This window comes from Triturus cristatus, chromosome 11 (genome assembly GCF_964204655.1).
Source record: "Triturus cristatus chromosome 11, aTriCri1.1, whole genome shotgun sequence".
Lineage (NCBI taxonomy): Eukaryota > Metazoa > Chordata > Amphibia > Caudata > Salamandridae > Triturus > Triturus cristatus.
The window spans coordinates 242,327,517-242,351,233 of NC_140594.1; the positions used below are offsets into that span (position 1 = coordinate 242,327,517).

The following is a 23,717-nucleotide window of genomic DNA, read 5'->3' on the forward strand; positions in this document are numbered from 1 at the left end:
ACGCAGCGCCGGCCTTTGCATTGGATGCTGGTTAAGGTGGAAGGCGGACCGCGGCGGCGGTCAGGTGGTGTAATGGCGCGCGCTGCCCCCTCGCCCAGCACCCCCCTACTCTGATCAGTTCTAGTTACAGAACTCTCCATAACACTTTTTTTCGGTTTCAAAGGCACGAGTTAACCAATTGTGTTGCCTGCCCGTCTGTACGTTTAACCCTCCCTCTGGGACATATAATCTTGCAAAGGACAGTGCCTTTTACGGGATGATGAGGGTGGCTGGCCCCAAAATCCTCTTTGGCTCTGAAAGCCTTTATTCGAGTGCTTCGCCAACGCAATTAATAAATGTGAAATAATATCCTGTGTTTGGCAAATTCATTAACGATGTCCCACAGGGCAATGCATAATTCAAAGCAGCAAGATATTTTATTTAACACTTAATGTAGGACATTTATCAAGGGGCAAAAGAAAAAAACTGGAAAAGTTAAGTTTAAAAGTAAGTGGCAATACTTTGGTTATTCAGTTGGAATTACATGTTTTAAGTGCTGGAAATGTCACTAAACAGATTTTTTTGCCACTGCATTGAAGCACCAGCATGTGACCTAAAGAAAGGTGTTTTTTTTTCTTCCGCTGCTCAATGACTGGACTGGGGTCTTGCGGGGCCAAAATTCCTGTGTCCATTATTGCCAGGCATGAGCACTGGCTAAGCCTCTTGCATCCACAGTTGTTATCTGTGGTATATCCAAAGCAAATTCAGGGTCCAGAGAGTTCCAACCAGATTCACCCGAGTTTTGGTTTCTTCTCCCGTATCACTCCCAAGTGCTTATTTCTGTCTTCCTTGTCCAGTGCCATGCTTTTAGTTACCGTGACTTTTCAAAGGCCTGATTAGTGTTTAGAAAGGAAAGACAAAAGTTTGGGCGCTCTGTATCTAGCTCTAGTTTGTTGCACCAAGCTTTCAATATTAGAAAGACATGATGGCTAGCGGTTAAAGTGCTACTCTCAGAATCTTATAACCTGGCTTCAAATCCAGTATCTGCACTTAACCACATGTAGTGCCATTTTGTGCGAGTCACTCTTGCTCCATTTGCAACATAGAAACTCTAGTGCAAATATGATATCTTAAGTGCAGTGTAGTGCATTGCCACAATCTTATGGTTCCCAGGTGCTTTCACAATCTGTGTACCCTTTACGTTTCTGGCATTCTTGTTGACGTTTGTTCTGTTGATATTCCAATTTGTAGTGTTTCCCATTGTTAATACGGTGTGTTGGATGGTCATTAGTAAGGCTGGAGTAGGATTATATATTGTTTAGTCATGGAATATTTTGTATAGTGAACTGCTAGATTGAGCTCTGGGTCTGTGTGGAACATTATCTTTGCTTAGTTCTGCTGGGATGTAGAATTTGCCCATTTGCAGTGCTTAATTTGAGCTGTTACTGGCAGGTGGGGCCCACCAGCACATATTTTACCTCATCGAGTTGGACCCAGAACAAGAGAGAACTTGCTTTGCTATACAATACCATTAGCAAAGCAAATGGCTTTAACCTAAGCAAAGGCAAGACCTATTGCATTTTCAATGCTTGTTTACATTGTATTTCTTCAATGCGTTAAGTGCTTTTTGTAGGTCAACTTTCATGTGACCTGTGAGAACGAGGTCATCCGCTATTGCAGAAGGAAGATTTTCTTTTCTCCAATCCTTGGAGTTGCTAGATTTGCATCGGATAGTGCCGCGCCCAGGTCTCCTATGTATAAGTTAAATAAGATAGGGGGTGAGCCCACAGCCTAGGTTTTAACCCTCAATCCTTTGAGATTTTGGTGGTTACAGTCTTGCTGTAGAGTTTTGCCCGGACCTATGTCCTGGTGTAGAGTGACATGATGACCATCAGTAATTTGGGAGGGATATTCCAGTTCTCAAGTTTCTGCCAAAGTAAATTACGGACTACCACGTCAAAAGCCGAGGAGTAGTTGGTGAAACAGGCACAGACTGGCAAGGTGTTTTATGTAACTGCTTGATGTGCCATATAAGAGAGGGCCACAATGTTATTGATGGTTGATCCTCCCTCTCGGAATCCCATTTGATAAAAAGGCAGTAAGCCCTTGTCAGATACCCATTTTGCTAGGTCTTCTAGTATGGTGCTGGCATAGACTTTCCCCTCGATATCTAGCAGTGCACATAGCCTGTAATATTTGGGGTCTGTGTTGATCCCTTCTTTTTTGAAAACTGTTTTCATTTTTAAACATCAGCCAAAACATCAGTAGGTGAGCCTTTTATACAGTAGATTTGACATTAGTACATTAAATTGTTACTTTCAGTTAAACAGAGATTGCACTTGGGGAATGTATTCCTCAATACCACTCCCCCTTACCCCTCCCTGAATTAGCCATGGCCCTCCCCAGTTATGCATTCTTAGCGAGTGAAAAAAATCCACCTACTACTTACTAACCCTGTGTATTGGGTTGTACATTGTCCATCCTAGCCCCCTCGATCTCTAGCTTGTAGTATCTCACCGATCAGTCTTGAAGATTAGCAGGAGTGGTGAACCCTTCCATGAGTCTCGGATGTCTTCATATAATTTTCACTCTGGGTACAATGGGGTGACGACTGACACCCAAAACTGAGGGTCTTCTATGTATAATGATCCAGGCAGGCTGTTGGGCGCTGGGGCCCTGTCCTTTTCAATTTTTTTCAGGACCTTAATTACCACCTGATCGTCTGATGCTGACTGTTCTCTCTTAATGCATGGGAGTGCTTCAGCCGCATCTGTTTTATTTTGTGGGGTTAATGTAGTTGGATTTTGGCACTGTGGATTTTTTGATGTCTCCGTATAGAGGGTCATTATGTGGGCTACTCATTTTTCTGCAGTTACTGAGTGACCCCGTTTGCACTTTCCATGGTATAAGGTTTTAACATGCCGCCAGAATTGTTGGTGTTTATTGGCTTCTATTAAGTCAAAGATTTTGATCCATTCCGCCTCTTGAATTTTTCTTTTGTGCATCTATACAGGTTGTTTGTGCTTCATTGAGGCCATTGCTAGCTCTTGCCTCGAGATAGAGCCCAGGTTACAAATATGCTTTCTAATCTTTCAATTACTCGATCATGAGTGTTTAACAAAAGGTCGTCCACAGAGGAAACCGGTGGTACTCATCTATAATTAGCATGAGGTATTGGCCCTTTTCAAAGGGTCCAAAGAAGTCAACTTCAATTTTCTCCCAAACATGTTTTTGAAGATCCAACATGTTCAAAGGGTGCTGTGCTGTTTGGGAGATAAACAATTACACACATGACAAGCCTGGAGCTTTCTCTCAACTCAGACATCAAGGTGAGGGAACCAAACACCGTCCTGGAGGGCTCGCTTCATGGCGACAACTCCACGATGCCCCTTTTGTGCCACATCAATGACATGCTGTTGTAAACTTTCAGGAATGACAATTCTCGACCCTCGCAAGGTAATCCCTTCTTGTGTGATGGACATTCCTGAATGTCTGATATTCACTGTCATTATCAAGAGGTCGAGCATGTGTTCTCCAGGATTGATGCATAATAATGTCTTTGAGAATGAGCATATTCTTGTCTGCATTAGTAGCGGCACTTATTTGCTCCATAGACAGAGCTACAGGAGTGCTGGTTAAGTTAACAGAGGCCTCAGCCCCTTTGGAAAGCGGACCCATACACTGTATAGGCACACGAGAAAAGTAATTGGCAGGGTTCTGATCTTTTCCCTGCCAGTGCACAATTCTGTAGTCATACTGTTGAAGTCATAGCCCCCATCTCAATGCAAGGGGGCATTTAGGCCTTTGAATTGGCAAAAGAAGTGAACAGTGCTTGGTGATAACTAAGTGTAAAATGTTTTCCATACAGAAACACATGAAAGTGTTCGCAAGCACACACAACAGCTAGACTTTCTTTCTTGACAAACTTTGGCTAGAATAAACTACAATATGCCTCCGTGTGTTTGCATGTCCACTATGTTGGGAAAGAAACCCGCCCAAACCCACTGGGCTGGCATCCACAACAATCACGCTATACATTGTCGGATCAAAGTAAGCCATTTCAGTTGCCTTTCTCAAGTGCATGCTTAATCGTTTGTAAACTTTGATTACACTCCCTGCCAATGAAATAACACATTCTGTTTTGTTAACTGTTTTGTTAACTCTCTCAATGGGGCATTCACAGTAGCAAAGTCACAGATGTACTTGAAACAGCAGCTGGCCATACGAAGAAAAGAACGCAGTATGGTTACATCTTGTGGAGGGGAGGTAGATGACAAAACCTGAACCTTGACTGGATTTGGAGTCATTCCCCCTTCCTAGAAAATGTGCCCAAAGAATTTTAGGTTTGTTTTGTGAAATTCACACTTTTCAGCATTCAACATAAGACCTGCATCAGCAAGTAGACGCATACTTGTGTAAGGGCACTATCATTTTCATTTCGGGTGGCCCCAAATACTAGCCTATCATCACTGTAATTTAAAGCATGCGTGACGGGCCAAGAATCTGTGTTATCGATGTGAATTTTCCTTTCCACATGAAGGTACATGTCCTGCCATTGGGCAGATATGTAAAGGCTGTGGGAACATACTTTGTGCTGTATTCTGCAGCTGCTGTCAGGATTATCTGCTGTTCAGGCCCCCCTTGACCAACAGCGTCTCCTGGCCCGGTGTCACTGCTGCGAGCGAGCATCAGCCTGCTGAATAGTGCTCAGACCATCGTGTCCAACCGGAGGTGGTGAGGCACCATCTTTTTCTTTGATGGTGAGTAGCAGTTTTGTCTCTTGCACTGGTTCTTCACCACTCTCAACCTTTTGCATTGTACCAGGTTTTCACAGCCTCCAGCATTTTTCTGCTCCCTCTCGCAGTATTCTCTTGCACCTGGCTGTTGCCGCTTGTTGTGCTTTCTGTATCTGGCGGTCTGTGACAGAACACCTGCCCAAGCTGCCACCGGTGGGATACTGCAAGAGATAATGGAGTAGTCCGCCACAGCTCAAGAGAGCTGTGGCTAGTGCTGTGAGTATGAGGAGCTGGTTGGGAAAGCCAAAAGCCTAAAGCATAATGGGGGAGCACTAAAGAGACTGGCAATAGACAAAACGGTCTCCTTAACAAGAGTATTCGAAGGAAGCTCCTATTAATCTCAGGAACAAATCTGAGAGAATAAAAGCTATTTCTTTTCATTTTCTTTTTCCTTCTATTTTTGCACACTAATTTTTTTTTAATTTACTTATTTTATTTACCTACCTGAATACTCAAAGTATGAGCTGGGAACCTCCTCTATCTTGACATCCCTATAAGAAAAGAGAAGCATGGAGAAAATAAGACTCACACACCTCGGGTGATCTGGTGACGGAGAAACAATTAGCGAGAAAGGATATTGTCATTCTCACCGTACTATTCGTATTTTCCTTTTTGAGGACTCTGTTGGTGACCCCACACCTCAGGACGCAGTAAAATCGAAACAGATTGAAAGAAGTTAATTCTGCGCCTGTCAAAACGGGGAAAAACGCCACCCTTGCCCCCTCCCGGGATTGTAATACCTTGTACAAGTTTTGACAGCCTTGTAATTTCGTTACCATATAAATATTCAATAAAAAGTCCCAATTCACCGTACCACTAAGTCTCCAAAGCCATATTTCCACCCTTCCCTCCCTCAAGTGGTGTCAAAAGTGGGATCGGAGGAAAGGGAGGTTTGGATGTCGAAAATGAAAGAACGTTACAACGACTAAAATAAGCCATGGAAGGTTTTTTTTCGGCTGCCAAAGAGGATAGAAAGACCTTCTAGACCGTCCTGACAGGACAGGCTGAAAAAATTAACAATGTGGCTCAGTCGCAAGATGAAGCAATTGGGAGGCTAGCTAATGTATAAGGCCACCAGCGAGGGCATACCAACCATCCTCGGTTGTGTTGTAAAAGTATGTGGAGGACCCCGATTTCTTTTTCAATAATTTTGAACAGTTGGCTCGAGCAGCACCTTGGCCTACAGACAAGTGGGGTCAGTTTTTAGGTCCCCTTCTCACCGGAGACCTACAAACCGCCTACCAAGCCGCCAACCTTAGAGAAATGACGCACTATGAGGACATTTTTTTTTTTTTTTTAAATCTTTTTATTAACAAAAAGAAACATATCGGTCACTTACAAATTTCAGATCTTTTAGAGTTACAGTGGCACAGCTTTGGACTCTTAGTCATTCATATCACTTAACATGGCACAACATATCAGGAGCGTACATTTTCCCCACGTTCTTGGGTTAGCCTTTCCTCAACGGAAGGGTAGGTTGGGGGCTCACAGATGTTACCACGGTACTATGAGGACATTTTAAAAAGTAGTCTGGAGCAGCTAGGGGTGGATAGTGAAACATATTGAGTTCCTCCATGGTGAATAAAGGAAGGATTTCATGAACCTCCCCGAGCACTGTACTATAGGGTTAGGGACATGACCGACAGGTGGCTCCGACTAGAGACGGCCACCAAATAAGCGATCATGGAGAAAATCTATCTGGAACAATTTTTGGAATCCCTACATACACCCATACAGAAGTGGATTAGTGTCAGGGTCAATACTTCTTGATGCCAACATGCACAGGAGCAGGATTACGCTAGTTCCCAATGCCCCCTTCGGAACACCCCTGTGAGGTATTTAGGTCTCCTCTACAAGTCTGTGCCAATGGGAGAAAGGGGATGGGGATAAGAAGAGACAGCCAATTGGTTGTATTCTGCTGATAGTTTCTTATATTGTCTTTTTCTTTCTTCTTACTCTCAGCTGCAACACAGTATCAATGCTTTCTACAACATTCAATTCATATAAGCTTCTCAAATACATTTCCTTAAAACAATTCTTACCAGTTACTCTTTTGGCTACTGCCTCTCTTCTGTGGTGTAGTATAGTTTTAATAACTCTGACCTTATTCTTCTTGTGCAGGAGGTGACAGCAGCCCAGAATGAACACTACTCCAAGCCTACGTGGGTCACAGGTGAAGAAGCTCAGGTGAGTAGTTTATCAATTCTATGGTTAACTTAATTGACTGTATTAAGGTCCTGTATGCTCGTTCTTTCTACTACCACTTCATAGTTTCTAATTTATCTAATGATAACCTTTTGGTTTGGGCAATAGTTTTTTCTGTTCTCGGCAAATGTTAGGATACCTCTAACACTGTTTTGTCCTCTTCCATATTTGTCCGCACTCGAACACACAAACGAGCTGGAAAAGAATTCTTGACTCTAGGCATGGTAATATAAATGACCTGAGACGGCGCCTGACAGCACTCGAATGCTCAAGTGAGCAAACAGATTTTATTCAAGACGCGGAGATAACGCGGTCTCCCGGCTTCTAGTTCAAACGTAAATACCTCAAGTCAGGAAATAAGTCTTTTATTTGGATCAGGAGAAAATGAGGTTCCCACCTACGTCTAGACTTCACCGAGACTGAATATCTCAGAGCGCAAGGCGCGACTCTGAGGTACCTGACATGCGCGGACGTTAGACACTATGCCCAAAATGTTCTGAAGACATGCACAGTAACACTAACCTAAACTGGGAACAACTCCTCCTCAATACTGGGAAACTGAAGGGCTAAAACGACGCCCGCCGCTCTACCCTCTCTAAACTTTCAAGACGGAGCTCTGGGGCAAGATCCTTCTTCATGAATTTGTCAGGTGAAGTGGCATTCGAATGTTTGTGCAAGCTTCACATTCCTACTAAGGCTGAAAGTCGAAACACTAGAGCGTGGCCAGGAAAAGCGAGTTGGCAGACATCTTAGAATTCCAATGCTGCCGACTCGTCTTCCAGTTCCTAACTTTACTGGGATGCTTTGAAAGCCAAATGCTTGCAATTATTGATCGATGAGGAGGAAACCTCCTGGGAATCCTGACAGTTAGGCAACACAGTAATGTTACCCAGGAAACTTCCATAGACCGCAAGTGCTTATGCGCCCAAGAACTTCCCAAAGGAATAGAAGAAAGCAGTTGGAAGGGGAAAACATCAGGACCTGTAAGGCCCACTAAACCTCCTAGTCCCTGAAAACTCGAAATCACACCTATAGAGATTGGACCCAGTCCGAGACCCCAAAACCAGGACTCAGTGTTTCCATTGTGGTGAATGGGGTCATATCGCCCAAGTATCCCCACAAAAACAAGAAACCATGGATGTTGGCCTGGTCCGATCAAAATAATAAACCACTACAGGAACCAAGCCGACCTATCGTTGTACCATGAAAGTGAATGGGGACCACATTGCAGCCCTCCTAGACACAGGATGCCATCAGAGTGTAATCAGGCCCCAAGTCACCCCTGGAGGGGTTCCTGACCTTAAAGATATGGTCAATATCCAGTGTGTGCATGGAGATAAGAAGAAGAATTTCTCACCACCATCAACGTACAACATAAGCAAGATCCAGGAGTACCTTTACAAGTAGGGTTAATACCACATCTCCCTGAACCACTCATTGTGGGTACCAACTTACCCAATCTAGAGTCCTTTGTGCAGGAAAACTGGAGAGAAGGAGAATCGTGGTGGAAGAGTGCTCCCTTTCCCAAGTAGAAGATAACGTAGGGCCTCTTCCCAAACAGAGAAAAAGTAGAAAAGAGAGAAGGGCTGCCAAGCAAAAGGTCTCAAGAGGGTTGCCCGTTTATAGAGAAAAATGTATCTAGAAATCGTATAGGACTTTTTGAGCCGCACAGAGAGAAGAACCCCAGTTCCAGGAAGCATGGAATAAGGCTGAAGAGGAAGAAGATCCACAAGCAGTGTAATCAGTTGCTCATACCTACTCCCTTTAGAGACAAGGTCTTGTTTTTAGGACATAGCCACCTGTTGGTGGTCACTTTGGTCCGGATAAAACTGAGAAAGCAATATTAAAACATAAAAAAATATTGTAAGGAATGCGCAGTCTGTCAACTACATAGCTCTTCACCTACCCCAGGAAGCTCCCTTATGTCCTATGCCTATAAATGATTAGCTGTTTTCCCTGGTTGGGATGGACATTATCTACCCGTTAATCCCTCAAGGAGTAGGTATCAATATGTTCTTTTTATAGTCGACTATACCACACGGTACCTAGAAGCCATTTCCCTCAGAAATCCAAACACCTCCTGCATCGCTAAACCAGGTAGGCTTTCCCCGAGAGGTAATCACGAATCAAGGGACCCCTCAAAATCGATGAAGCAGATTTGTGTAAAAGTAGGCGTAAAACAAATTTGTACGGCAGCATATCATTCCCAAACTGACGGCTTAGTGGAACGATACAACAATACTTTAAAAACTACCCTAAACAAATTGATAGATCTCGAAGCCTGAAACTGGCAGCAAATACTATCCTTGGCTTTGTTCTCCGTGAAATGTCAGGAGCAAAGTAGTACTGGTTTCTCTCCGTTTGAGATCATATTTGGTCAAAAAACCTTGCACATTGTTAGTCATGGGAACAGGAGAAAGACAGCTCTATAACCCTATTAGAATACGTAACAGGATTAAAACCGGTCTAAGCCAGATAAGAGAAATAACTAGAATAAATCTTGAACACGCCCAACAGGCCTAAAAGGTCCAATATGATAAGCAAGCAAAACTCAGAGAGTTCATCACAGGAGATCAGTTAATTTTAATGCTACCCTCTTTGAAAATAAAATGTTGTATCAGTGGCAAGGCCCCTACGGCATCCTGGAAAAGGTGTCCCCTGTTACCTACCATGTAGGGATAAACAAAGATAGAAAGGAAACACACGTCTATCATGTGAATGTGTTGAACAAAAATGTGAAGGACCTCTCCCTTTATGTTTTGGCACATCACAAGAACAAACCATCAAGCTTTTAACTTGCATTGACACCGAATGAAACCCTCTCTGGAAGCAAGAATTGGTAGAAAAACTAGCACCATATCCAGAGGTATTCTCCTCTACACCATGGACGACCCACATGATATCACACGCTATCAATATCAACCCAGGCATCAAGGTATGATTAATACCCTATAGGCTGCCCAAGCCCTGCAGACTGGCTATAGAAGAGAAGGTACAATCAATGCTTCAGTTGGCTGTCATCGAACCGTCTACAAGTGAATTAAATTTTCATATTGTGTTGGTTCTAAAAGCTGATTCGGTTTTGTATTGACTTTAGGGAAGTGAATAAGATTTCTAAGTTTGATACATATCTAATCCCATGTGTTGATGAAATGATAGAGAAATTGGGACATGTCCAATTCATTAGAACACTTGATCTATGTAAAGGGCATTGGTAGGTTCTGTTTAGACACCAAGACAAGGAAAAAATACACCTTCTCTACTTCAGGGGGTTAGTATCAGTTCACTGTCCTTCCCTTTGGGCTACATGGGGCATGGGGCCCCTGCCATCTTCCAGCACTTGATGAATGTAGTATTAAAACCATATATGCCCTATGCCACGGCTAATATTGACAGCATCGCAGTATACAGCCCTTACTGGGAAACCCACCTATAACAGTTAGGGAGCATTCTGGGATCCTTAGTGTCAGTGGGTCTTAAGGTTAATCCAGCAAAAACCCACTTAGCCGCCAGAAAGGTAAAATACCTAGGGTACATGTTAGGGGAAGGCCTCATACAACCTCAGCAAGAAAAGATCACAGCCATTCTCAAAATACCCTTTCCCTACATCGCAGAGACTTCCGAGCTTTCCTAGGATTGGTGGGTTATTGCAGAAGGTTTATACCCAGATTCTCTCTAATACCCATAAAAAAACCTCCTAAAAAGGGTAAAGAAGCCAACATAGGGTTATGTCTTCCATCCCAAGAAGCCCTAGAGGCTTTCCATACATTGCAAACTGTTCTCACTTCAAAATATATCCTTTGTAGCCCTGATTTTTCAAAACCCTGTATCCTCCAAACTGATGATTCAGGGGTTGGTTTGGGTGCAGTTTTGTCCCAAATAGGTGAGAGAGGAGAAGAGAAACCATTCTATATATGAGTCGTAAACTATTTCCCCGAGAGAAGAACTATGCAACAGTGGAAAAAGAAGACTTAGCTATTAAATGGGCCGTAGAAGCTCTATGGTATCACTTGGAGGAATGTGAATTTATGCTTTATACAGACCACGCTTCCCTCGAGTGGATGGCTGATAACAAAGGTAGAAACCCTTGCATATTAAGATGGTTCCTGGCCCTTCAACCTTTTCATTTCAAATCTCTGAACAGAACAGGGCGATGCTGATTTGTTCTCTTGTTACTTAGTGGACTTATTTCTTCCAAGGAAGAAAGTAGGGGAGGAGATATGTGACAGAACCCCTACCCAACCTGTTTCCTTAACTGTTTTGGAGGTGTGACGTCTGACTTCTCGTCATGGCAGGAGGGGAAGGCAGCAAGACATAGAAATGAAAGAAGGACCATTACAAGAAAAGAGGGCAGAAACCATACATTAAAAATACATTAAAATTAAAATACCTTAAAACTGACAACAGACTTATCCCAGCAGAGAATGAGGGGAGGGACGTATAGCCCTACAAGACCGACCAATTGGACCGGGGAAGAGAAAACCAGAATAGAGGTGGAGCAGGAAGGAGAAGGAGAGAAAAAAACGCTGACACCAACAGTGCAAGAAAGAGAGAGATATAGAGAGAAAGAAACGCAGATGTGCACATTCCTGAAGACTAGTAGGAAGGAGAAAGTTACGAGGACACCAAAAAGGAGGAACCAGCAGAGGGATGGTTTGATGCTGTCATGTCGTTATGCCTGACCCTGATCCACAGACAGGGCAGACAGGAAAAGGAAGGGCTAGGGAGGAAGCGGAAAGGGAGGAGTCAGTTGTGATGTAGAGGAGGGAGAATAAAGAAGTTCTATGAAAGAGCTCCCGTGCCCAGTGTTGTTTTTAGACCGAGTAGAGGAAAGATGCCGCCTGGGGGACATGGGCAATAGAAGGTGCAGCAGCCTGCCACAGCTCAGGAGAGCTGCGGCTAATGTGGTGAGTGCGAGGAGCTGGGTGGGGAAGCCAAAACACTAAAACATAATAGGGAGCGCTAAAAAGACCAGCAACAGACAAAACGGTCTCCATAACAGAAGTATTCTAAGGCAGCCCATTTTGAACCTCAGTACCAAATCTGAGAGAATAAAAGATTTTTCTTTTCTTTTTCTTGTCCCTTGTATTTTTGTCCACAAACTTTTTTTAAATGTATTTATTTTATTTACTTACCTGAATACTCAAAGTATGAGCTGGGCACCCCCTCTATCTCGATGTACTTATAGGAAAAGAGAAGCATAGAGAAAATAAGAATCATACACCTCGAGTGATCTAGTGACAGAGAAACAATTAGAAAGAAACGATACCTTCATTCTCACCGTACTATTCGTATTGTTTTTTTAGAAGACTATGGCAGTGATCTCACTTCTCAGTACACTGTACAAGAGGAACAGATAGAAAGGATTTAATTCTGCGCCTGTCAAGACGGGAAATAATGTCACCCTTGCTCCCTCCCGTGACTGTAATTCCTTGTACAAGTTTTGACTGGCTTGTAATTTCATTACCATATACATACTCAATAAAAAGGCAAAATGTACCGTACTACCCAGCTTGCAGAGCCATATGGCCACCCTTCCCTCCCACTGGGTCACTGCCTTTAGTGTTACTGTACTGATTGAATGACGGCTCTTTGGTATTGTGGTGTTGTACTTCTTATCTCAGTCGTATGAGCAATTTTCTGACTGAAGACAAATGAAACTTTCCATGGGGCCTTCACTGTCTTTGAAGGTTTTGTACCAGCTGGAGTTGCACTTTGACTCCACATCTGCCAGCCGTTGATTCTTCACTTTGACTGTGGCACACGTGGCACGCTTGAGCAGTTTTCTGGAACTGAGCAAACTCTTTGGGGTGATGGGCCTATGTATCCCCTATCTCGACGCCAGTTGTAGCATCCTCCCCAGCCCAAAAGCACGTAAATGAATCACACCATACAGGGAGCTTGGAATTACATGTCTTTAGTCTCTAGAGTGTAACCGTGAACTGAAATGTACTGTGCCATGCATTTAATTAACCACACCCAATCATTTACGTCACTAGACTCCAGAGTCCGTTAGGGACCACAAGGGTCCTCCGCTTTCTTGTACACAAGACACTACACAGTGGTATGTTCCATATAGGAATCCCAATATCGGCTCAGGTAATAAATGCACCTTTCATCTACATTCCCCTGATATTACACTGCATAACGGTTCTTAGTACTGACCTTTTACCTAGTTACAGTAATGCCTAAAGATGACATCGGGTTTTCTATGAAAAGCTTAAGCCTCATTCATTGTGCATGAGGATTCTTGGAATCACAGCAGGACCTACCATCTCCTGCATTATAGCTATGTATAAGGGTCATTCCATCCATCATCATAGACGGACACTTTGGGTATATATACACCATATCTTGCTGAGGTAGTCAGCGGAGAAGAGGAGTTCCATGCTGACATACAGAGGCTCCTGCACGCAGACACTCCAGCTCGCAGTAGTCTGACATCCCTTGAAGGGTGTCCATCTCAAAGCCAAGACGGGGTCCCACGGTCTCTCACTTCAGGTAATGAGGTTGACTTTATCCTAGAGGGATTCTTGGCTTTTACACCCACATACATGCTAGGTACACTTAGGTACATCTAGTTAGGGTCGCATTGTAGGAGTACGCTTTTTATTGCCATGTATTTTATATACTTGCCTGTATTCATTGTTTGAGCTCGATGATAGGAATCTACAATCCTTTTACTCTGTTGGTATTATAATCATTTATATCTGTTATTGCCTAATGCTTGTTTCAGCACACCGATTTTACAATAGAATGACGCTGGGTCAATAAACGTCCCCACCGTTTATTCTGTGTATGTCTTTGAGACAAAGTGAGCACGAGTGACTGAGCGACAAGTAGCACTGTTTCCACAGTCCTGAGGGATCAGAGTTGTCATGTTCGACAGATGCCAAGAACTATTATCTCCTTGGTAAGTGGGGTTTCTAGTGGCACTGTGAGCTAGCTGGTATACAGGCTAACATATCCGGTAGGGGTGTCTAGAAGCAGTCCGGACACCAGTACTACAGTGTATGTTGTCTAAACACGCAGATCCTATATAGGTTTATATGAACAACATGACAACAGGGCATGTCCTTCCTTTTACATACCATGCACCCTGCCCTATGAACATTTAGGGGCTATGTTAGGGGTGATGTATAAGTATTCAAATAAAAGGTTTAGGACTTGCAAACGTTTTATTGTGCCAGGTAGAATTGGCAGTTTTAAATCTGCATACCCAGGCTGCAGGGACAGGTCTGGGAGAATCCTTTGCATTGTCACTTTAGTAGTGGCTGAAAATGTGCTGCAGTACACTAATGACATTTAAATTACTGGCCCTGGGTACTTTTGCACCATAAACTAGAGACTTATTCTATTCTTGCCAATTCTAAATCCCATGGCCACTTATTGGGTCTCCCAGCACTAGACTCAGAAACTTAAGCACTTAGGCGAATAACACAGTCTTCAACTTTTTCCTAAAGCTTAACTCATCTTTGTTCATTCTCAAAGTTACAGGTTGAGCATTCAATAATGTAAGTGCTAAATAGGAGAAAGATCATCCTCCGCTCCCTAATTTCTTGATCTTAAGGAGTGTTAATAGCCCTAGCAGTGCAGTTTCGTACTGCATACTGGACGTAATACTGTGTGAATGGAATGTAATGACTTATTATCTTCCAGAAAAAATTAAAGATATCTATTAACAAATGTTTCCATTATTTTACTCATGCCTGGAAGTAGGAATATTCGCCTATAATTTTCTTTTGAAGCAGGATCTAGTGAAGTTATTTTTAACAGGGGTCTTACAACAGCGTGTTTCCAAGAAGGGGGTATAGCGCCGTTCTTAAGTGATAGATTGAAAATGTGAATGAATAAAGGGTAAATTATATTTTCTCCTTTCATCAATATGGCAGAAGGATCTGGATCGAGCGGGGAGCCAGATTTTACAATTTCCATAATGACTTCAATATATTCCTTCCTGATGTCAGGAAAGGCTGCAAATTCCTTCTTGGCCATGCAGTCCTGAGGGATATTGTTAACATTGACCATGGAGTCCTGGGACGTGCCATTTGAGTGGTCATTATGCTCAGCATTCTCTGCCAAGGTAGCATCGATATTATTATCATTTTTTAGAAAGTAGCTTGCCAGCATGTTACATCAAGATTCAGATGGCGAGAGCCCTGAGTTTTTCATGGCAGGTTTCATAAGCGAATTTACTATTTTAAATAGTTCCTTTGCCGAGTTTGGCACCGTGTCAATCCTCGTGCCAATGGATGGCTCGAGTTTATTGGTAAGTTAAACATGCCAATCAGGAATATAGCCAATTTCAACATGTTTGAGGGGTCAGGGCACATGCACTGTGGCCTATTTAGCATTTTCAGTGCACAGAGCCAAGAAACCAGCAGCATCAATCCAGGAAACATGTGACTGACCATACAAAAAGAGGCATTTTCTAACAAGGGTCTATACTTTAAGGCCAATACTATTTGCGAAGAGCCCTGAATTTGTTTCATGACTAGTATTTCTGTTTTATCTGCGTCAAGCTTCAGATGGTTGAGAATCATCCATCTGCTAATAAAATCCAAAGAGGCCGACTCACAAGAAACAAATGCAGCTGGGTGCCACAAGTCATTTCGCTGCGCCATGTTTGTTATGAAGCATAGGGATGCAACATAATTACAACAATATGTTGCATCTCTGTGCTTCCCACTGTGCTGGAGCACAAATTGCTGCCATGCGCCAGCGCAGGCACCCTTGCACCAAGGTGCTAGGATGCCTGCATCGTGGGTAGATTGTTTTTGCGCAGGAAGGGGCACCTTCCTGCGCAAAACATTCAAATGAGGTGATTTCCTCTTCCAATGCGTGCTATAGAATGCAGCACGCATTGAAAGAGGAAAAAACAAGGAGAAATTACATTTCTCCTCGTTGCACCTCGCTACCCCACCATCATTCTGACGCATTTCAAGATTTACAATTGCTCTTAAATTAGGAAATCCATCAGTGGACATGAGTGTTGCGTCGGAACACCCACAGCAACACCCATGTCACATCCCTAATACGCAAAGTGTTGCGTGAAAAGGGGCGATATTTACCAGCACAGGTAAAGTCACGCAGAGTGGCTTTACGTGTGCTTGTAAATATCACTCAGCAGGTTGCGCTGCCAGTGCATTTCGCAACTTGACGCACCGGTGGCGCACAGGGCTTGTAAATCTACCCCAAAATATCCTAGAAGTTCTGTTGTATCAAGATGTTATCGTCCAGGCACATTAAAATTTGAGAGTCCTCCACATAGTTCAGAATGCTACAGACTCTCTTTCCCAACTGTTTTATGAGAGGTCTGATGTAAATATTAACAAGCATTGGCAATTCCAATAGGTATGGTTTTGAAGGAATACTGTATGGTACTGTGACACATTACAAGTAGATAGCATGGGAAACAATATGTATTTGTGTGAGAGCAAAGAACTGTAGAATAATATTGGTGTAGGTCAGGGCACAAGTCCTAAAAAAAGAAGTGGGGGGACTAACCTAGTTAATCAGTATGCAAGTGGCATTGCAGCATGTGACATCACGGCGCGTGACATCACAGCACATGACATCACAGGAACTGGCATCACAAGAAGTGATATCAGATCTTAAGCCCTCACAAATATGTTTAGCAGGTGTATCATGAGTACATTTGAGCACATTTCGAGTATACTTGCAAACCCTCCTGATTTAGGCAGAAGGTTCACACTTTTGTGCGCTACACATAAAATAATGTTACCTTTTGTCAGCGTTAAGCTTTCTTTAGCCATAATGCTTTCAAAGAAATAGTGATATTTAAATTATTGCAACGCCTCCTCAAGGGTAGTAACCGTATATAAATGCTATTTATTTTGTGCAAATACTGGGAAAGATCAACACATATGACGTTCTAACTCCTAAACAGAGCCTGAACAAAGTGAAAAGCTGCCTTTCTTAAGTATGTGTGAAGTGCTAACAAGGTGCGAGCCTTTGTTTCCCCTCTGCCGCATTTGCATCAGGTGCGAGGCTCCTGACTGCTGCCAGCCAGGAAATTCCAACAAAAGGAGGGCTGATGACCCCTGATGTAGTGTCCACGATCAATTATCACAGACACTGGACTTCAGGTTGACACTAGCTTTATTCATGTGCTTCCATCACGTTCCCTGTCCCTCCTCTATCTGCCCTCTTTCTCGCTGCTCCTCCTCTTTCCTTGCCCTCCTAACTCCGCCCACACCAACGACTACACCGCTCACCCTCTACATCTTCCCCTTTTTTAACAAAATGAAATGAAATGACTGACTTGTTTACAGTTCTTCAATAAGTCGTCTCGGCCTGCGAATGTCCTGTCTCGGTCGCAGTGACATGGTTCCTGTCACCACCTCTGGTTCTCCTTCAATCCCAGGATGCGGACTCTCGGCAGCGCCAGCAGATTGCTCTCGGACATCACTTTCTTGATGCCCCCGCATTCTTTGCAGCGACTCCTTCAGGCCAGGAGTGCATTTCTGAAAATGGGACGCATTCCGGGTAACTCTTCGGCTGTCCGATTCAGCCGTCACCATGGTACCCTTTTTTTGAATGATTGTCAATGGTTCAGCTCTGAACTTACAGTCTGTTTTCCGGTGCTGCTCCTGCTTGACGAGAACACAGTCCCCTTCATGGATGGAAGGCGATCTTGCTCTCCTTCTGGCGTCCGCATACGATTTCATTCTCTCCTTCCCACGACGGTCTGCGGACACAACCTCTTGATGAATGCGAGCAGGTGAGACTGCTCGCAGAGCGCCTTCCCATGTGGGTATCCTGTTCTTGATCGGTCTTCCCAGCATTAGGGTGGTAGGACATTTGCCTGTGGTGGCGTGTGGAGTTGTCCTGTAGGCCCGGAGGACCTCATTGAGAGCCACCTGAAGTTCCCTTTTCTCACTGGTCGCTTGTTGAAACGTTTTCTTCAAAGTGGCCATGAATCGTTCAATGGTCCCATTGGCCTGTGGCCATAAGGGCGTGACTTTTCGATGCGTGAAGTTCAGGTGTCGCGCAAACTCACCAAACTCATGTCCATTAAATGGAGGGCCATTGTCCGTTTTGAGCACCTTTGGAATACCCCACGCCGCAAACACTTCATCCAGCACCACGACAGTGCTGGCCGCACTAGTGGATGATACAAACTGGGCTATTGGGAACCGCGAATACTCGTCCATAATTGCTAGGGCATACTTTCCTGACTGAAGAGGTCCATAGAAGTCCATAGCAAGTTCCTGCCACAAACCGCTGGGCAACTCAGTCATTCGCAAAGGAGCTGGGGGACTTCCTTGACTGACAAGTTGACACTGCAGACAGTCTTTGAGAGTAAGTTCTACCATCTGGCCTAATAGCGGGAACCACACTCGCTCTCTCAGAGCTCGCTTAGTTGCAACTACTCCACGATGACCTTCGTGAGCTAGATTGACGATACCCTGCCGTAATTGCGTTGGAATGACGATCCTGTGGTCCCTCAGCAGAAGCCCTTCCGAGGTAGCAGACAACTCCTCGCACACATGTCGGAATGCTGGCAGCTCTTGGCTGCTTGCTGAATCTTCCGGTTCCTCATCACCATCATGTCTCCACCTATTAGTCTGCAGACGCCGAAGTACCTTCTGAAGAATGACATCTTGCGCGGTCGCTTCCAGGATGGCCTCCAGGGGAACCGCAGGCGGTTGGGCGTGGCCCACGACGAAATGGACATATTCCTCTGCTATTGATGCACATGGCGCCGACTCGGCTCTAGGGTGGCGAGACATGTAGTCGGCCGGATTTGCTGATTTTCCCGGCTTGTGCAGAATGGTGTAGGTGTACTCTTGCAATCGCAGACCCCATCGCTCAATCCGAGGTGGCATCTTCGACCGTGGATTTCCAAATATGGTGATGAGCGCCTGATGATCCGTCACCATTGTAAAGTGCTTGCCATAAATGAACGCATGGAAGTGTTCACAGGCCCAGACAACTGCCAGACTCTCTTTCTCTGGTTGAGAATACACCTTTTCAGTGTCTGACAAACTGCGAATCGCATAAGCCACAATGTGGCGCTGATCCTCCTCTCGGTCATACTGAGCCAGAATCGCCCCTAGACCCACCGGGCTGGCATCCACGGTTATTTCCGTCTTCCGTTTGGGGTCAAAGTACGCCAGATTGTCGGCTGCCTCAACTGCCCGTTTGATGTCCTGGAAGGCCTGCTCACACTGACGGGTCCAGTCGAACGGTTGTCCCTGCTTTGTGAGAGTTCGAAGTGGATGAATGATGGTGGCATAGTCCTTGATGTACCTGGCACAATAACTGGCCATACCCAGAAAGGAACGGACATCGCTGACGTCTTGAGGGCTCTTGGTGTCGTTTAAGGCCATCACTTTTTCAGGGTCAGGCTTCATCCCTGCTCCAGAAAACACATGCCCAAAAAACTTGAGTGTGGATCGATGGAATTCACACTTCTCTTTGTTCAATGTCAGGTTGGCATCCAAGAGGGCATGGCATACTCGATCGAGGGCCTTGTCATGTTCTTGAACATTGGACCCATACACAAGGATATCGTCGCTGTAGTTTAGCGTATTTGGTATATGGCATATAGTTTGGCGTATCGCCTCCTGAAAGATCTCCGCAGCGGAAGAGATGCCAAAGCTTAACCGTTTATAACGAAACAAACCCAAGTGTGTCGCAAAAGTCGTTATATACCTTGACCTTTCATGCAGCTCCAGCTGATGATAGCCCTTGTTTAAGTCCAGTTTCGAGAAAAACCTGGCCCCATTTAACGCAGCAATCATATCACTTAAGTGAGGCCCAGGATGTCGTTCCCGTTCAATCGCGGTGCATGTCTACACACAATCGCACTTTTCCAGAAGCGCCCTTCTTGGGCACTATGACTACGGGTGACACCCATGGGGTGGGGCCGTCAGTCCGTTCAATGATGTCTGAGGCGAGCAGTTCTTGAAGCTCATCCTCCACAGCCTGCTGAAGGTGGTACGGTACTCACCGGGGATGTTGAGCGACAGGTCGGATCTGCTCATTGATGTGGAGCCGAACCTGACACCTATTCATTCCCAACCCAGTGAATAACTTGGGGAATTTGTGTAATATTTCTTGATCACCACTGACCCGGTATAAGATCTCAACCAACCGAAGTCTCTCTGCCGTTGGTAGGCTGAGAAGGCAGTCAGCTTCCGGGCCATCAATCACGTGTATTACAGCGGACACCGACTTGTTCTGATGTCGAAGAGTGGTTAGAAAGTTCCCTAGACAGGGGAGCGGTTTCTTTGACATCCAGGTGAATACCCGGACATACGCCGGGCACAACGGAGGTGGTGACTTCATCTTTTTGTACTCCGTTGCCGGGATGTAATTCAATGATGCCCCACTGTCCAGGACAAACTGAGTGTCATGATTACCCACCCTGATGTTCAGTCTCGGGTATGTCTTTAATTGATCCTGGATCGGCGACCATGCTGGCATATTCAACCGTGTACTCATATTCACACGACCCTGATCGAGAGTCCTGGGATGGTGACCTTCCCGCCCAGCGAGATCTCCTCGACTCCCGGCTGGAATGTGATGAACTTGAAGACGATTTTGGCCGATCTTGCACAGGTTTCACGTGGTGTCGCCTGGTGTCAGAGCGAGTTGGCCTCATCACTTCATTCTTCCTCTCCCTGCGATATTCGCCACAGGTCGCCTCAAAGTGATTAGTTCGTCCACACTTCCGACATTGCTGCCCCATAGCTGGACACGCTTCTCTGTGCGGGAAATCATACCCACATCTGTAGCATTTCTTTCCTCCATCTTGTCTCTTGTCTTTTCTACTTGATCCGTGTCTCCTGCGCTCGGTGTATCTCTGGCGGGAGGATGCCCGGGAGGGGTACCGGCGCTCCTTCGAGTGCCTGCGTCTGTGACTGTCTTGCACCCGACATACTTGCTCACGTCTTTCAGGGCGCCCGGCCTCCATGCTTTTGGCTTGCTCCTCTGCTTGGTCATACACTCGAGTCATCTCCTCTATCTCCTCTAGGTTGTGACTTTTCCTTAACGGCCTCCTCCTCAGTGTCTCAGACTGACACCCATCAATTATCTGCGACCGGATGGCATCATCCGTTGAAAACGCATCAAACTCGCAATATCTGGACAATCGACGCAGTCGTGTTATGAACGAACTCATTACTTCGTCTTTCCCTTGACGGGCTTGGTGAAACGCATATCTTTCATAATCCACATTTCTTTTGTGCAAAAACTTCTTATTTAGCGCCTCACGCACTTTATCGTAGGTTCCAGTGTCCGCACGAGGCAGTTCTTAGATGATCTTGCTAAATTCTTTGCCTACCAGGTTGCGCAGCGCAATCACTTTGTCTTCATCCTCGGTCACCTTCGACCCCTTGATGTAGTCCTCAAAGTCCTCAAGCCATTCCTGCCATCTGGGGCCCATGCTCTCCCCAACCGTCAATGGTAATGGCTCGGGTGGGCGCAAGTGTGACACACCCGTCATGATCGGTGTGGCTTCAGCTCTTTGCGGCGAGTTGTGATTTGACATCATGGCAGCACGCACCTAACTCGTCGAGTCCTCCCACGTGCTCGTTCGTTCCTGGCTTGCTTTGGCTGGTGCCTGTTCACTTCCTTTACTTCTTGTTTGCTTTGGCAGATGCTTGACTGCTTCCTCTCGACCTCCTGGCAGAGATATTCTTTCTCTTGGCTTGTCAAATGCTTGTTTAATTTCTGGCCTGACTTAAAAATGGCCGCCCCTTTGCTTCTATGAGGATGTCCCACTGATGACTGCCTGACTCCGCCGCATTTGCATCAGGTGCGAGGCTCCTGACTGCTGCCAGCCAGGAAATTCCAACAAAAGGAGGGCTGATGACCCCTGATGTAGTGTCCACGATCAATTATCACAGACACTGGACTTCAGGTTGACACTAGCTTTATTCATGTGCTTCCATCACGTTCCCTGTCCCTCCTCTATATGCCCTCTTCCTCTCGCTGCTCCTCCTCTTCCCTTGCCCTCCTAACTCCGCCCACACCAACGACTACACCTCTCACCCTCTACACCTGAGCCTCGCCTTTGTTAAAGGCCAGCAGGATTCAGAAATAAGAGAGCCCCGTCCCAACCTGCACGTTGTGATCGAAAGCAGATAACAATGTGCAGGCGCTGCTCGAAAGCAGACAACGTGCAGGCGCTGCTGAATGTGTCCCGGTGATTGGAAATTACACTAGGATGAATTCAGCATCTTTTTTAGTGGGGCCCAACGTCTTGGCAGGGTGGACGGCATCCACCCTGTGAAAGAAGCGGGGGGGGACGCCGTCCACCCGCGTGTACCCCCAATTCGTGCCCTGGTGTAGGTTAAAAGGTAAGTTGACAGTTACACTGTCAAGCCAGTCCTAAACATCCATGTAGGTTAATGATTGCCCTCCTCCCATCTGTGCTGCTGCCAGAGAAAAACACCATAAATTAACTAATTATCTACGACACTTTAATAGCATTACGATGTCATGTGTGTCCCTGAATGTTCAAGCTCAGACAACTGAATAAATGAACAAAATGATCACAAATGTGTGGAGGGAAAGCACATTTTAGTGGAAGCACACAACTTCTGCCCAATCAAAGCATGTACTCCTTGCTCCGAACATGTGGGCGGAGTTAAAGCCCCTCGCACTGTCAGGCCAAACTAATAAAAAGGTGGGGGATAAGGTAGAACCTTGTGTGCATCCTGTTTTTCATGAATGACTCAAAACACGACCGGGGAGCCCCCACAATACCTGCAGCTTTGACCTGTTGTAGCAAAATGTTATGGTCCACCGTGTCAAATACTGCAGATAAATCTAATAAAATTAGGGCCGATGTTAAGAGTATATCAAGGTCCGCTCAGATTTTCAGTTTTGGACAGGATTGCTGATTCAGTTTTATAGCCGGGGTGGAAACCAGCTTGTAAGAGATTGAAGTAACTAGTGTGGTCCAGGTGAGTACTAATCTACTGTGCCACGTACCCTTCCAGGGTTATAGCACAATATGGCAGTAAGGAAATAAGGGGCAATTTATTTTGAATCACCGGGTTAGCCTCACGTTTTTTTAAGAGGGTACAACTGCCTTTTTATAATTTTCAAGGACCCAAGAGTAGAGTTTAGTACTGAAATCAGAGGATCTGAAATAATGATTTAGGCCACGCCATGCCCTCATTGGGACAAATATCATTGGGAGATTCAGATTCCATGTTATTCATGTTTCCATAGGACATCATGATCGAAAGGCTTCAACATAGTTAAATTGAGCAGGACTGGTTATAGTTACTCTCGGTGTCCTTGGTAGCATTGTCTGGGCTCATTTCAATTCATTTCTCTAATGGTGTTTATTTTATCAATAACAAAATTAATTGAGTTCATTGCAGCGGTCTTGGTTGACAGCACACATTTAGTGACCTTATTAATGGCAGAGAAGTCATGCATTAATACATCTAAACACTTCTATTTGAGGGTTTTGAACCTTGCAGACTTTATTTGAGTATTTAGTAGTCTTTATTTGAATTAAAAGTGTTCAATACATAAGCATAGCTTGTTTAAATTTGATTTTAGAGTCGTTATAGGATTTGCGCATTTGACCACAAGATGTCACAAGTTTGTTTTAGCCTCCACTTGTTCAGTGCAAAATCGGCAATAATGTTCACAATTGTTGCTTTTGATACAATTACACGTGTTACTTTTGTTTTTTTCCTGATTTGTACTGGGAGTTATCCCAAACCAAAAGCTGAGGAAAGTGTA

The 23,717-nt window shown here is 44.8% G+C and overlaps 1 long non-coding RNA gene across 1 annotated transcript in view; it reads left to right on the plus strand.

Annotated features, from left to right (window-relative positions):
- The first annotated feature begins 11,728 nt into the window (after positions 1-11,728).
- Positions 11,729-23,717, plus strand: part of LOC146783967 (uncharacterized) — a 40,929-nt gene continuing 28,940 nt past the window's right edge. The window contains exon 1 of the long non-coding RNA XR_014970420.1: positions 11,729-11,887. This is a non-coding gene — a long non-coding RNA (uncharacterized LOC146783967). The remainder of the gene's footprint in view (positions 11,888-23,717) is intronic.